Source organism: Anser brachyrhynchus (genome assembly GCF_964034855.1).
Source record: "Anser brachyrhynchus genome assembly, chromosome: W".
Classification (NCBI taxonomy): domain Eukaryota; kingdom Metazoa; phylum Chordata; class Aves; order Anseriformes; family Anatidae; genus Anser; species Anser brachyrhynchus.
Window position 1 is genome coordinate 16,074,529 of NC_137704.1, and position 13,528 is coordinate 16,088,056.

At 45.2% G+C, this 13,528-nt stretch overlaps 2 protein-coding genes and 1 long non-coding RNA gene across 3 annotated transcripts in view; 1 reads left to right on the forward strand and 2 right to left on the reverse strand.

Annotated features, from left to right (window-relative positions):
• LOC308184910 overlaps positions 1-7,880 on the forward strand; it is a 127,300-nt gene extending 119,420 nt beyond the window's left edge. Inside the window, exons 2-3 of the long non-coding RNA XR_013943029.1 lie at positions 2,546-3,450; positions 3,601-7,880. This is a non-coding gene — a long non-coding RNA (uncharacterized lncRNA). The remainder of the gene's footprint in view (positions 1-2,545; positions 3,451-3,600) is intronic.
• LOC308184723 (uncharacterized protein) overlaps positions 1-13,528 on the reverse strand; it is a 324,716-nt gene that overhangs the window by 261,716 nt on the left and 49,472 nt on the right. The window lies entirely within an intron of this gene.
• The window catches only part of LOC308184748 (uncharacterized protein), a 435,815-nt gene that overhangs the window by 117,135 nt on the left and 305,152 nt on the right, over positions 1-13,528 (reverse strand). The window lies entirely within an intron of this gene.

Consider the following 13,528-nt stretch of genomic DNA (forward strand, 5'->3'; position numbering starts at 1 on the left):
CTTCCTAAATTGATCCTGCGTGGGCTTCCCACAGGGAGCAGCTCTTCAAGGACTGCTCCAATATGGGTCTGTACCATGGGATCCATCCATCAGGAGCACACTGCTCCAACCAGGGTCGGTTGTTCCATGTGGGAACAAAAATGTTGTTTTTGCACCAGAACTGGTAACATAAGCACAGGAAGTACCAGGCACGCTGTTTCTTGGGAATGCTCAGTACGGTGGGGGGGGACGGGGATGGGACACAAGTACTAAATTGATATTCAACAGAAAAGCATTTACTGGGTGTATGTGACCATGTAAGAAAGTGTTTGTTTATTTGTTTTTTTTTTGTAGAGATGTTACATTGTTTAGAGTTACATTGTTTAGAGGGAAGGATTGTGGCATTGAGATGCTTGCAGTGACAAGAAAGCTTACCAGATGTTGTGGTTTAACCCGGCTGGCAGCTAAACACCACACAGCCGTTCGCTCACCCTCCCCCCTCCCTCTCTGGGATGGGGGAGAGAAACGGGAAAGTGAAGCCGGTGAGTTGAGATAAAGACAGTTTATTAAGACAGGAATATAATAATAACAATAATAATAATAATAATAGTGATAATGATAATAGTATTAATAATAATAATGTGTAAGAAACAAGTGATGCACAATGCAATTGCTCACCACCTGCTGACCGATGCCCAGCCTATCCCCGAGCAGCCGGCCCCCCCACCCCGGCCAGCCACCCCTATATATTGTTTAGCATGATGTCAGATGGTATGGAATACCCCTTTGGCCAGTTTGGGTCAGCTGTCCTGGGTCTGTCCCCTCCCAGCTCCTGCTGCACCCCTAGCCTGCTCGCTGGCAGGACAGAGCGAGAAGCCGAAAAGTCCTTGGCCTGGTGTAAACACTGCTCTGCAACAATTAAAACATCAGCATGTTATCAGCGCTCTTCTCATCCTAATCCGAAACATAGCGCCCTACCAGCTACTAGGAGGAAAATTAACTCTGTCCTAACTGGAACCAGGACACCAGACAACCTTGTAAAATGCAGATAACAATCAGACTCTTTAGTGCAATTAAGCAAAAATCACGGGGTGTCAAACCAAGTCAGATAAGGGAAGAAACATTATCACTGAGTAAACAGAGTAAAAAGTCGCTATAAACTTGAAAGATAACAGGCTGGCAACTGAAAGCCATGTATTATCTGTAAAGCGTTGGATAGGTTGTGAACCTGGACTACCCAGTCAATGGGGAAACAGGGGAGGGTCCTGGTCCTTGAGGAAAAAAAGTATATAAACTGTGCTATGTAACTAGTAGGTGTGAAAGTGAGATGAGAGAATCTTAGTAGATGGGATGCTGATTAAGGAAAGGGAGTTAAGGGATTTTTAGTAAATGGGATGCTGATTAATGAATACCTTGATTGCTGTATTGAACTAGCAGGTGTTGCTGCTAACTGTTGTACAAATTAATTGGAGCAAGAAGTTTTGGGGCCCCTCACAAAGGGTAACTCCTAATGAAGATAGAGAACCTGTCTCAAGAACCAGCTGAAACCGCTCCTGTGGTTCGGACAAGAGCCAAAGACCCAAAGCGCAAGCGCCAGAAGAAAAGGTAAAAAGTTCAGATACGAGGAAGAGGAAGGAAAAGCCTTACTTCATCTCAGGAGACCACCTGAGACGACCACCAGAGAGCAGCACGCAGGCGCGGATCGGAGGACCACATGTAGATTAGTTCTTGGAACTAATTATAATATGAGACAGGCATAGGTTATGTGTAACTATAAGCGCATTACAAAATTCATGCATATGTAAACTTACACTGTGTATAGCTAGGGCACACATTATTAAGTTTGAGCGTAACTTTGAGGAATTATCCCTTACGCTCCCGGCGCCGAAATAAAGGCATACCCACTTTATAACTTACTTCATTGTGAGTTGTGGACTGTTTCTGCGAGTCAGTTTTGGCGAGCCATCCAGGAGACTTCTCTGCCTACTGTCTGACCTTCTGAGTTTTAGGACTTCCTTGCACGCACCAGGGTAATTCCCTAGGATGAACTCCACTATTCAGAGGTATGGCAGGGGCGGACGAGAACTGACTGGGACGCTGGAAGTGGTATGCTCTGAAAGGCTGAAAGGAAATAGGAGCTCCGTAAAAGGTTGCTGGTAAATCGCGCAGAGACGTCTGGCGTGCAGCGTATAAACCTGAGTGGAGAAGGGTAGGAAAAGGCTGAAGGAAAGGTTGAAGGGCTGTCCGGCTGATCGGTGGGGCAATCAGAGGTTCGGAATTGAACCTAGGCTGCTGCTGCATCCCGGGATCCAGGAAGGACCTGCTAATGACTGTATAAGAAGCAGGAGAAGGGTAAGCGCACCCCTGATAGCATTGATATCTGCTCTGTAGTCTGTGTTTTATGGTGTGACAGCATTGATATCTTTTGTGGTGTGACAGTGTTAGTGTTGGGGGGAATCGAATGGATGTTCCATTAATGTTTCTCAGGTGATGGATCATACGGTATAATTAAATATTATTAAATGTACTTACATTATCAAGTAATCTATGTATACTGGAAACTTAGGGAGTACATTGAACAATCAAAAGAATCGTTGGAGGGGAACCCCGGGAGGGAATAGGTACAACCTGACCTTGGATAAGGGCCTGGAAATGATGAAGTGAGTTGAAGCAGAACCGAGGAGCGGAGAGAGCATGCGTCGAATAGAAAGGTGAAAAGTTTAGCGAAGAGGAAGACTCCTTACTTCATCTGGACGACCACCTGGACGACCACCAGAGTGCGCCACGCATGTGCAAAGGGGAGGGGAGCTAATTAGAATGAAAAGCGAGGCTGATGTTGCAACCTGTAATGAATATGTATACCTGACGCAATGTTGTATGTATAAATAACGGCTGGGAAGTAACGGGACTTGAAGCCAGATTTGGGCACCTGCCCCGGCTTCCAGCGCTGAATAAAGCACCTTCATATAATCACTTGGTGGTTATGTGGTTGCTACGCTAACATTTTGGCGACCCAGATGGGACTGCGTGGGCACTGCTGAGGCGGATCGTGTCTCGGTTTCGCTCCAGCCGGCACCGAGGGATTCTCGGGGAGCAGTCGACCACGACCGACCTCCGCTGCTCACGACGTACCACTGGAGCGGTAAGCAAAGGTGCTTTCAACTTTGGGTATTCGGTACCGATTTGGTTGGGAAAGCCTGCCGGTCAGACGCGGCGAAAGCCACGCTCGGTTGGGCAGGGAGCTCCCGGGGTAAGCCTAGGCGCCGTCCGTTAGACAGAGCGAAAGCTCTGCAGGTTCGGCATTGGTGGTTTGGTATTGGTAATTGTATTGGTTTGTGCTGAAGGGTCAGCACCTGGTATTATTGGTATGTAGTAAGCACGCTGCTGCTCCGGCAGCTTCTGGGAAAGCGTGCTGCTGCTCCAGCAGCTTCTGGGAGAGCACCCTGCTGCTCCGGCAGCTTCTGGGTGAGCGTGCTGCTGCTCCGGCAGCTTTGGGAGAGCACGCTGCTGCTCCGGCAGCTTTTGGGAAAGCATGCTGGTGCTCCGGCAGCTTCTGGGAGAGCACGCTGCTGCTCCGGCAGCTTCTGGGTGAGCGTGCTGCTGCTCCGGCAGCTTTGGGAGAGCACGCTGCTGCTCCGGCAGCTTTTGGGAAAGCGTGCTGCTGCTCCGGCAGCTTCTGGGAGAGCACGCTGCTGCTCCGGCAGCTTTTGGGAGAGTGTGCTGCTGCTCCGGCAGCTTCTGGGAAAGTGTGCTGCTGCTCTGGCAGCTTTTGGGTTTGTATCATAAGCTCAAAATGAAAAAGATCAAAGGAATTCTGGGAAAAGATGTACCTATCCCGCGGACATCCCCGCTGGGGTGTTTGCTAGCACACTGGAAAGAGGGAGGTTTTGGTCAAGAAATGCGGAAAGGAAAGCTGATTGATTATTGTAATATTTGGTGGCCACAGTATAAACTAGAGGACCAAGAAACTTGGCCTGAGAATGGAACATTGCAATATAATACAATTTTACAATTGATGCTATTCTGTAAGCGGGAAGGAAAATATGATGAACTGCCGTATGTGGAATTATTCTTTTATTTGCGCCGAAAGCCTGAATGGCAGCATGCTTGTGGAATAATGGTGCTTGAGGTTTCAACTGAGGAACGTTGTTGTGCATGTACTAAGGAGGGACGCTGTATACAGCATCAGGCAATAGAGAATAATAAGTATTATGGGAAATGAATAATGGAAATATTGATTTGGAAGTTGCGCCGTCGGCTCCGCCGGAAGAGCCAGGACAGGGAGGGAAAAGAGAAAAGGAAGATAGCAGTAGTGATGGAGAATCCCCGACTTTAGCCTCCCCTGTGTCACATAGGACCCGGCAACAGCGAAGGGCAGGAGAAACTATAAATGAAGAGGGAGGGAAAATAATCGCTCCCCTCAGGCAAGGAGTGGGGACAGAAGGACCGGTATATGTTAAGGTGCCTTTTTCAGCTGGGGATTTAATGATATGGAAACAAGCAGCCGGCACCTACAGGGAAAACCCAGATAAAGTAGCTAGGGTAATGAAAATGATAATTAAAACCCAAAATCCCGATTGGGATGATCTCCAGGTGATCCTGGATACTTTGATGGACTCGACAGAAAAAGACATGGTATTGCGGGCAGCCAGAGAGAGAGCCCGAGAAGATATACGAAATGGATTAGTGCTTGGAAATCTAGATCAAAACTTCCCCACCGAGGATCCCCAATGGGATTATAACACAGGGGATGGAATAAGGAGGCTGAAGAGATATCAAGATTGGGTACAAGTCGGGGTACAGAATGCCATGCCCCGGACCATAAATTGGTCAAAATTGTATAATGTCAGGCAAGAAAAAGCGGAATCACCTTCCACCTTTTTAGAGAGATTGAAAGAAACTGCTAAGAAATATACAGATTTAGACATAGAGACTGAGCAAGCTAAAGCTCAATTAGCACTCATTTTCCTGGGACAAGCCCAAGAGGATATTAGGAAGAAATTGCAAAAGTTGGAAGGTGCAGATTTGAGAAATTTGGATAGGCTGTTGGAAATAGCCTGGAAAGTGTATAATAACAGAGAAAAAGAAACGACAAAAAGGCAACAACAGAACTTATTAGCAGTAATTCTAGGGAGAGAACATGCAGGATTAAGGGGCAGGGGAAGAGGAAATATTAACGGTCGGGGTAGAGGAACAAGGAGAGGCTACCCGAGCTCAGGGGGAAACCGGCTGGGTCTTAACCAATGTGCCCATTGTAAGGAGGAGGGTTATTGGAAAAACGAGTGCCCTCTCCGTGGACAGCTGATCGTTGGTGGGGGAAATCCGTTCCGAAACCAAGAAGCAGCTAGGGCGATGGTTCTGGGGGAGTACAGTAGCTGACTAGGAGATCCGGTAGCAGAAACTAAAGAGCCCTTGGTAAAAATTCAAATAGGAAATAAGGAAGTAAAATTTTTAATTGATACAGGGGCCACATATTCAGTGCTTAATAGATTAAGTGGTAAAATAGGGGAAAGGAAAACTACTATTGTAGGTGCCACCGGGAAGGAGGAAATACGGCCGTTCTTACAACCCCTTGATTTACGGTTTGGAGGTAAAGAAATTACGCATGAATTTTTATATGTACCAGAATGCCCTATTCCTCTTTTGGGATGGGATTTGCTAACTAAACTAAACGCTACCATAATGTTTGAAGATGGAGAATTGATTATGAGAATCCCGGAATCAAAAGTGGGACAAATATTAATGATTAAAGAGAAGGCTGTTCCTCATATCCCAAAAGAGGTAGAAAATGCAGTAATGCCTGCAATTTGGGAAACGGATGTGCCTGGAAAATCAAAAGTAGCCCAGCCAGTAAAAATTGAACTTAAGGAAGGGGCACGACCGGTACGGATTAAACAGTACCCATTGAAGCTAGAAGCTAGGCTAGGAATAGTAAAGATTATAGATAAATTTCTTAGCTACCACATTCTGGAGGAATGCAAATCTGAATATAATACCCCAATTTTCCCAGTAAAGAAACCTAATGGGGAATACAGGCTAGTGCAGGACCTTAGGGCAATAAACGAAATAACAAAAGATATTCACCCAGTGGTGGCTAATCCTTATACATTGTTAACATCTGTAAAAGAGAAATATAAGTGGTTTACGGTAATTGATTTAAAAGATGCCTTCTTCTGCATACCCATTGACAAGGATAGTAGAAAACTCTTTGCTTTTGAATGGGAAAGTCCACGGAACGGACGAAAGATGCAACTGACCTGGACAAGATTGCCTCAAGGATTCAAGAATAGCCCGACCCTCTTCGGCAGTCAACTAGCTAAAGAAATAGAAGATTGGATTAACCAAGGACAAATTCAGGTACCAAAGGATCGATACCTGCTGTTACAATATGTGGACGATATATTAATAGCTACCGAAGGAGAGTCAGAATGTATTCAGGTAACTATTGATATTTTGAATCAATTGGGACTAAATGGGTACAAGGTTTCTAAACAAAAGGCACAAATCGCGTGCACAACAGTAATTTATTTGGGATGTGAAATTTCTCAAGGACAAAGAAAATTGGGAGTTAACCGAATACAAGCTATTTGTGAAATCCCCGAGCCGCGAAATTTGCATGAACTACGGGCTTTCCTAGGTATGGCCGGGTGGTGCAGACTGTGGGTAATGGACTATGGACTCATAGCAAAGCCCCTCTATGAAACCCAAAAGGCCTGTACATTTACCTGGGGAAAGCCACAACAAGAGGCCTTTAAGAAATTAAAAGAAGCCCTGATAAAGGCGCCTGCCTTGGGCTTGCCGGACTTATCAAAGGACTTCCAGCTGTTTGTGCATGAGAGACAACGATTGGCATTAGGAGTACTGACCCAGCGACTTGGCAGCTGGAAAAGACCTGTGGGGTATTTTTCTAAACAATTGGATGCGGTAAGCGCTGGATGGCCCTCGTGTTTAAGGGCCGTGGCAGCCACAGTCCTTTTAATACAGGAAGCCAGGAAGCTCACATTAGGGAAGCAAAGTGAGTGTTCGTGCCACATATGGTGACTACGGTATTGGAGCAAAAGGGGGGCCATTGGCTATCGCCCAGCCGAATGATGAAATATCAAGCTATACTAACTGAGCAAGATGATGTAATCTTAAGAACTACTAACCTATTGAACCCAGCAGTGTTTCTAGGAACAACTGCGGAGGAAGGAGACCTCAGTCATGATTGCGTGGAGATCATCGAACATACCTATGCCAGCAGAACAGACTTAAAAGATCAGCCTCTGGAGAGACCAGATTGGGAACTTTTCACGGATGGAAGCAGCTTTGTGGAAAATGGGACTCGTTTTGCAGGATACGCGGTAACAACATCAAAGGTAGTGATCGAGGCAAATTCCCTACCTCCGGGGACTTCAGCCCAACGAGCAGAAATAGTTGCCCTGACACGAGCCCTGGAACTAAGCGAGGGTAAGAACGTGAATATTTGGACAGATTCAAAATATGCATTCGGGGTAGTTCATGTACATGGGGCATTATGGAAAGAAAGGGGAATGCTATCCTCACAAGGGACTAATATAAAATATCAGGAAGAAATATTGAAATTAATAACAGCTGTACAGAAACCCCAACAGGTGGCCATAATGCATTGTAAAGCCCATCAAGGAGGGGCGTCAGAGATTGCAGAAGGTAACAGACTGGCAGATTTGACGGCCCGGAAGGTTGCGCGCGAAGTATGGAAAGTAATGGCTCTAATTCCATCGAAGGTAGGCCTCTCTTGTTTTAAATTACCTAAAGACCCAAAGTATTCAGCAGAAGACGAGAGACTTGCAAATTTGATGAAGGCCCAGAAGAATCCTGACGGATGGTATGTGACTGCGACAGGACAACTTATAGTGCCTCCTATAGTAATGCGAGAAATCTTACAAATAAAACATAATGAATGTCACTGGGGTGCAGAAGCAATGGTGACCTATTTGAAACGAGGTGTCATCTCGGTATAAATACCTATTGGTAGGGGTTGATACTTTTTCAGGATGGCCAGAGGCCCTTCCCTGTCGCACCAACCAAGCAAAGGAAACGGTAAAATGGTTACTACGGGAAATAATCCCTAGATTTGGTGTACCGTTGGGTATTTCTTCAGACAGGGGACCACATTTCATTGCCAATGTGGTTAAGGAGGTTAGTAGGTTAGTGGGAATTACCTGGAACTTACATACCCCATGGAGGCCTCAATCTAGTGGTCAGGTAGAGAGGATGAACCAAACTTTAAAAGGACAATTAAGCAAAATCTGTCAGGAAGCTAAAATACAGTGGCCACAGGCCTTACCAATAGCCTTGCTAAGAATTAGAATAAAGCCAAGAAGTGGGATGTCAGTAAGTCCCTATGAAATCATGTCTCCTGAACCGAACCCGAATATGCATGTTACCGGTAAACAGGATGTATATAATTATGTTTTAATAGTAATGAAAATACTTGCTCTTGGTATGAGTGAAGTATTTTCAAAGGGGGGAAATGTTAGTGTTGGGGAGAATCGAATGGATGTTCCATTAATGTTTCTCAGGTGATGGATCATACGGTATAATTAAATATTATTAAATGTACTTACATTATCAAGTAATCTATGTATACTGGAAACTTAGGGAGTACATTGAACAATCAAAAGAATCGTTGGAGGGGAACCCCGGGAGGGAATAGGTACAACCTGACCTTGGATAAGGGCCTGGAAATGATGAAGTGAGTTGAAGCAGAACCGAGGAGCGGAGAGAGCATGCGTCGAATAGAAAGGTGAAAAGTTTAGCGAAGAGGAAGACTCCTTACTTCATCTGGACGACCACCTGGACGACCACCAGAGTGCGCCACGCATGTGCAAAGGGGAGGGGAGCTAATTAGAATGAAAAGCGAGGCTGATGTTGCAACCTGTAATGAATATGTATACCTGACGCAATGTTGTATGTATAAATAACGGCTGGGAAGTAACGGGACTTGAAGCCAGATTTGGGCACCTGCCCCGGCTTCCAGCGCTGAATAAAGCACCTTCATATAATCACTTGGTGGTTATGTGGTTGCTACGCTAACAACAGTATTGATATCTGCTCTGTATTCTGTGTTTTTGTGGTGTGATTGAGAGGCCTCTGAGTAGCTGTGAGACTGTGCTGTGAGATTGTGTGGTCGTGTGACATTTGCAATAAGGGTGTGATCAAAGGGGTAATAAAATGGGAAATAATCAGGGCAATCTTTTGGGAAAGAGCCCCCTAGGCTGCGTGCTTGTTCATTGGAGAGATATTGTTGGGACTGGGGGCACTGAGAGCAAAAGTACTCTCATCAAGTACTGTAATCAATGGTGGCCCCTACATAAGCTAGAGGATGAAGCTAAGTGGCCTCTTAATGGGACACTGGATTATAATACTCTCCTACAATTAATGTTGTTTTTAAGGAGGGAAGGGAAATGGGATGAGGTGTCTTATGCAGACATGTTCTTCACCCTCCGAAACCATCTAGAGTGGCAGAAGGACTGTGGAATGGTCCCACCGCAAGACCCTATGGTACTTGTGCTTGAGCGCAAGAATAATAGGGAACACAAAGGTAGATTGAAACGGTGCTGCTCGTCGTGTAGCATCGGACAGAGATGCACTGGGGGGAAAAGGTACACCAACCCTCAGAAGAGGATTCTATTGATTTGTTCAACCCCCCCCCCCCCTCGACCCCAGAATGTAGACTCGGACCGGGTAATTACTCCTTCTGATAGTCCAGTAATCTCCCGTACCAGAAGGGAGACCACTTCTCCTCCTCCCCATCGACCTCAAGAACAGGGCGATGTGGATTCAGACAGAGTAACCACCCTTCCCGATAGCTTTGTGGGTTCAGACAAGGTAGCCACCCTTCCTGGTAGCCCTGTGTCCTCCCGCACCAGAAAGAAAGCCCCCTCTATGGTAATACAGGCTCCCTTTAGGGAAGCTGCGGGCCCGGAGGGAGAAACAGTGCTTATCAGGAGCCCCTTTACTACTACTGACCTAGGGGAGTGGAAGAGAGTAGTGAAAGATTATCGAAATGACCCGATGAGTGTTACGAAGCACTTTCAGTTTATCATAAAATAGCATAATCCCGATTGGAAAGATATCCATCTGCTCTTGGAATATATGACAGAGACAGAGAAACAGCTAGTCCTGAAAAACGCAGGAGAACTAGCGGAGGATCATTACAAAATTTCTGGAGGAGATGTTAAGGAGCATTTCCCCCTTCAAGACCCAAAATGGAACCCAAACAGGGCAGCAGAAATGGAAAGGTTGCAGGCATACCAGGAATGGATTTCAAAGGGGATGGAGAGAGCCATCCCCAAAACTATAAATTGGTCGGCATTATATGCCGTAAAACAAGGCCCTTCTGAATCTCCATCTGAATTCCTGGATAGGCTAAGAGATGTGATGCACCGGAACACCCCATTAGATCCAGGATCTGAAGTAGGAATAAAACAGTTAGTCTCTCTGTTCTTGGGGCAATCTACAGGGGACATCAGGCGTAAGCTCCAGAAACTGTGCCCTACAGGGAGCAGGAACTTGAAGCTATTATTAGATGAAGCTTGGAGAGTATTTAGCAATAGGGAGGAAGGGTATCAACAAGGACAAAAGAAATTGCTGGCTATAATTGCGGAAGGAAAGGGAGGGAGAACTCAGCAGGGATCTGGACCCCGTCTAGGCAAATATCAATGTGCTTTATGTAAGAAATTTGGACACTGGAAGAATGAATGCCCAGAGCAAAAGTGAAATGGGAAAAAGGATCAGAAGAGGGGTGGGATAGTTGCACATATTTTGAGAAACACTCCGTAGCCAATAACTTAGGCTCAGGCGAGGATCTCAGTGAAGTAGTAATTTATTTGCGATTGCAATGGCGGGCGTCCCACAAGCAGGAGCTCACCTACTGGTTCCAAAACACAGTTCATATACTTTTTGATGACAGGACCCTCCCCCGTTTCCCCACTGAGTGGGTAATCCAGGTTCACAATCTATCTGATGCTTCACAGACAATGCATGGCCTTCAGTTGCTGGCCTGTTAAATTTCAAATTTCTTTTGACTTTGTTACTGTTTGAAGTGGTAATGTTTCTTCACTTATCTGACTTGACTTAACACCGTGATTTTCACCTAATTGTTCTAAGGAGTCTGGTTGTCTGCATTTTACAAGGTCGCCTGCTAAGCTTTCTTATCACTGCAAGCATATCTCAATACCCCATTCCTTACCTTTAAACAATTTAACTCTGCAAAAACAACATTTTTATTCCCACAATTCCCCCCTTTTCTTTTTTTATAAATTGTTGATTTTTGCAAAACTTTTCTCTAAGGTGTAATTTGGTAGATATCTTCCTCTTCTTCACCTTATTTGCTTTCCATCTCCTCTAATATCATCACTTTATATGAGTAAGGTGGTGGCTTCGTGGTCATTTGTTTCAGTAGTGCAGTTTCAATTAACCACTGTACTAGTCTTCTTACACAGGGGATAATGCAACAACCAACGGCTGTCAAAACTCCTGCTACTATGATCAAGGATGTGAATATGCCTAATTTTTCTGCCAATTCACTGGCAAGGGTGGTAAACCCTTGCAATGCTCTAGTTACTATGCCATCCGGGGCAGTATTGTTGGGTATAAAAGTGCAACAATGGTTGCTCAGTATCACACACACACACCTCCTTTCTCCGCAAGCATCATATCTAATGCTATTCTGTTTTCCTAAGCCATTTTGCTGGTGGCATCTAGTTGTTCAGCGATTCCTCTTATCGCATCCCTTGCATAATTTATGAATCTCTGCTGATTATAATAGATATAATTAATCCAATCCACATTCTTATTGATTGTTACCCACCAGAACAGTGACTCAAACCCTGCAGCAATTTGATTCCTGGCTTCCTGTTCATCGGGAACTCCTCTAGGCACCCCAATAGAATCAATGTACGCTCTATCATCAAATGATACTCCTAAGCTTCTTTTTCTTCTTCTGGGTATTTGTGATGTTTCTCTTTCAAATGCCAGGGTGAAGGGTATAGCTAATTGAACAAGTGCACAAGTGCCTCCCCAGTTACATGGCAGGATGGACCATAAGATCTTCCCTCCACAGTACCACCAGAGATCTGCCCTGGGGATCTCAAGTCTTGAATATTTTCCCATCAAGTCCTTGGTAGCATTCAAGGTCCTCGTGCACAAGGCAAATTCTCCCAGATGCTGGGTAGCACTCACACCCTGCCGTGAGAGGCAAGCTGTATGGTTACCTATAGCTGTGGAGAATACAGGGGGAGCCCTGATATTGCTATCATGCAAGGAAGGGAACAGCAAAGAGAGAGATTTACAGGCCTCATTTCCCCAGGCAGTCTTTTCTTGGTACAATGCAATCATACATCGCATTCCCTGGGAATCCTCGGTCCACCCCAATGGGCAGGGCACTATCTGGGCAATCGGTCATCCCGAGGCACAAACATAGCAATTGCTATGGTTGAGACTCTGGACAGTAGATTTGACCCATTCTATCCAGGCATTCACATCCCCATACCCTGTTTCAATCTCAAATGTTTGAACTGCCGCATTTCAAAGAGGGCCTCCTGTTTTCTCTCCTGTTTTCTCCTTGAGTTTCTCCCTTTCTCTGATGGAAATAGAGGATCGTTTCCATACAGCTATTCTCAATCTGGCTGTTGGGTCTCTACCAGTTATTTGTTCTCTCTGCCTCCTGTTTTCTCTCCTGTTTTCTCCTTGAGTTTCTCCTTTTCTCTGATGGAAATAGAGGATCGTTTCCATACAGCTATTCTCAATCTGGCTGTTGGGTCTCTCCCAGTTATTTTTTCCCTCTGCTCAATTGTCGTTGGGCATTTAAATCTCCACAAGCTAACACCTCACAAGCATCAAACATGATAGATTGTGGTGCATAACCCTCTGTCACATTCACCCATATTTTTACGGGGTATCCCTTCTTACAATTATCTGGTCATGCCTTTTCCAAGTTGCCAATTGACCAAGGCTTTCTCTGAGGCCTACAATCACTAAAAGCAAAATTAATAATTGATTTTTCCCTGTCATTATTTTTAACCCTTAGGTTTCCAAATAATTATCAATACAAAGAATAAGATGTACACTACTACCATAACAAACCCCCCTTGGGAGCACTTCAATTCACTATAGGTCTGTCCTTTCTCTCAATCACAAGTCACACTCATTAGTTACCTGTGAAAATAAAAGGTTAGTTTACAATTGCAAGCTTTTATCCCACTCAGAGTCCACTATGAGATTTTTTTCTCTTCGATTTCAGCTTCCAACAAGTCTTCTGTAGGAACAGCTTCCCAGGTACTAGGTGTGAGAAACACTCTGTAGCCAATAACTTAGGCTCAGGCAAGGATCTCAGAGAAGTAGTAATTTATTCGCGATTGCAATGGCGGGCGTCCCACAAGTAGGACCGCACCTTCTAGTCACATAGTACAGGTTATATACTTTCTTTCTCGACGACCGGGACCCTCCCCTGTTTCCCCATTGACTGGGTAATCCAGGTTCACAACCTATCCGATACTTCACAGACAATACATGGCCTTCAGTT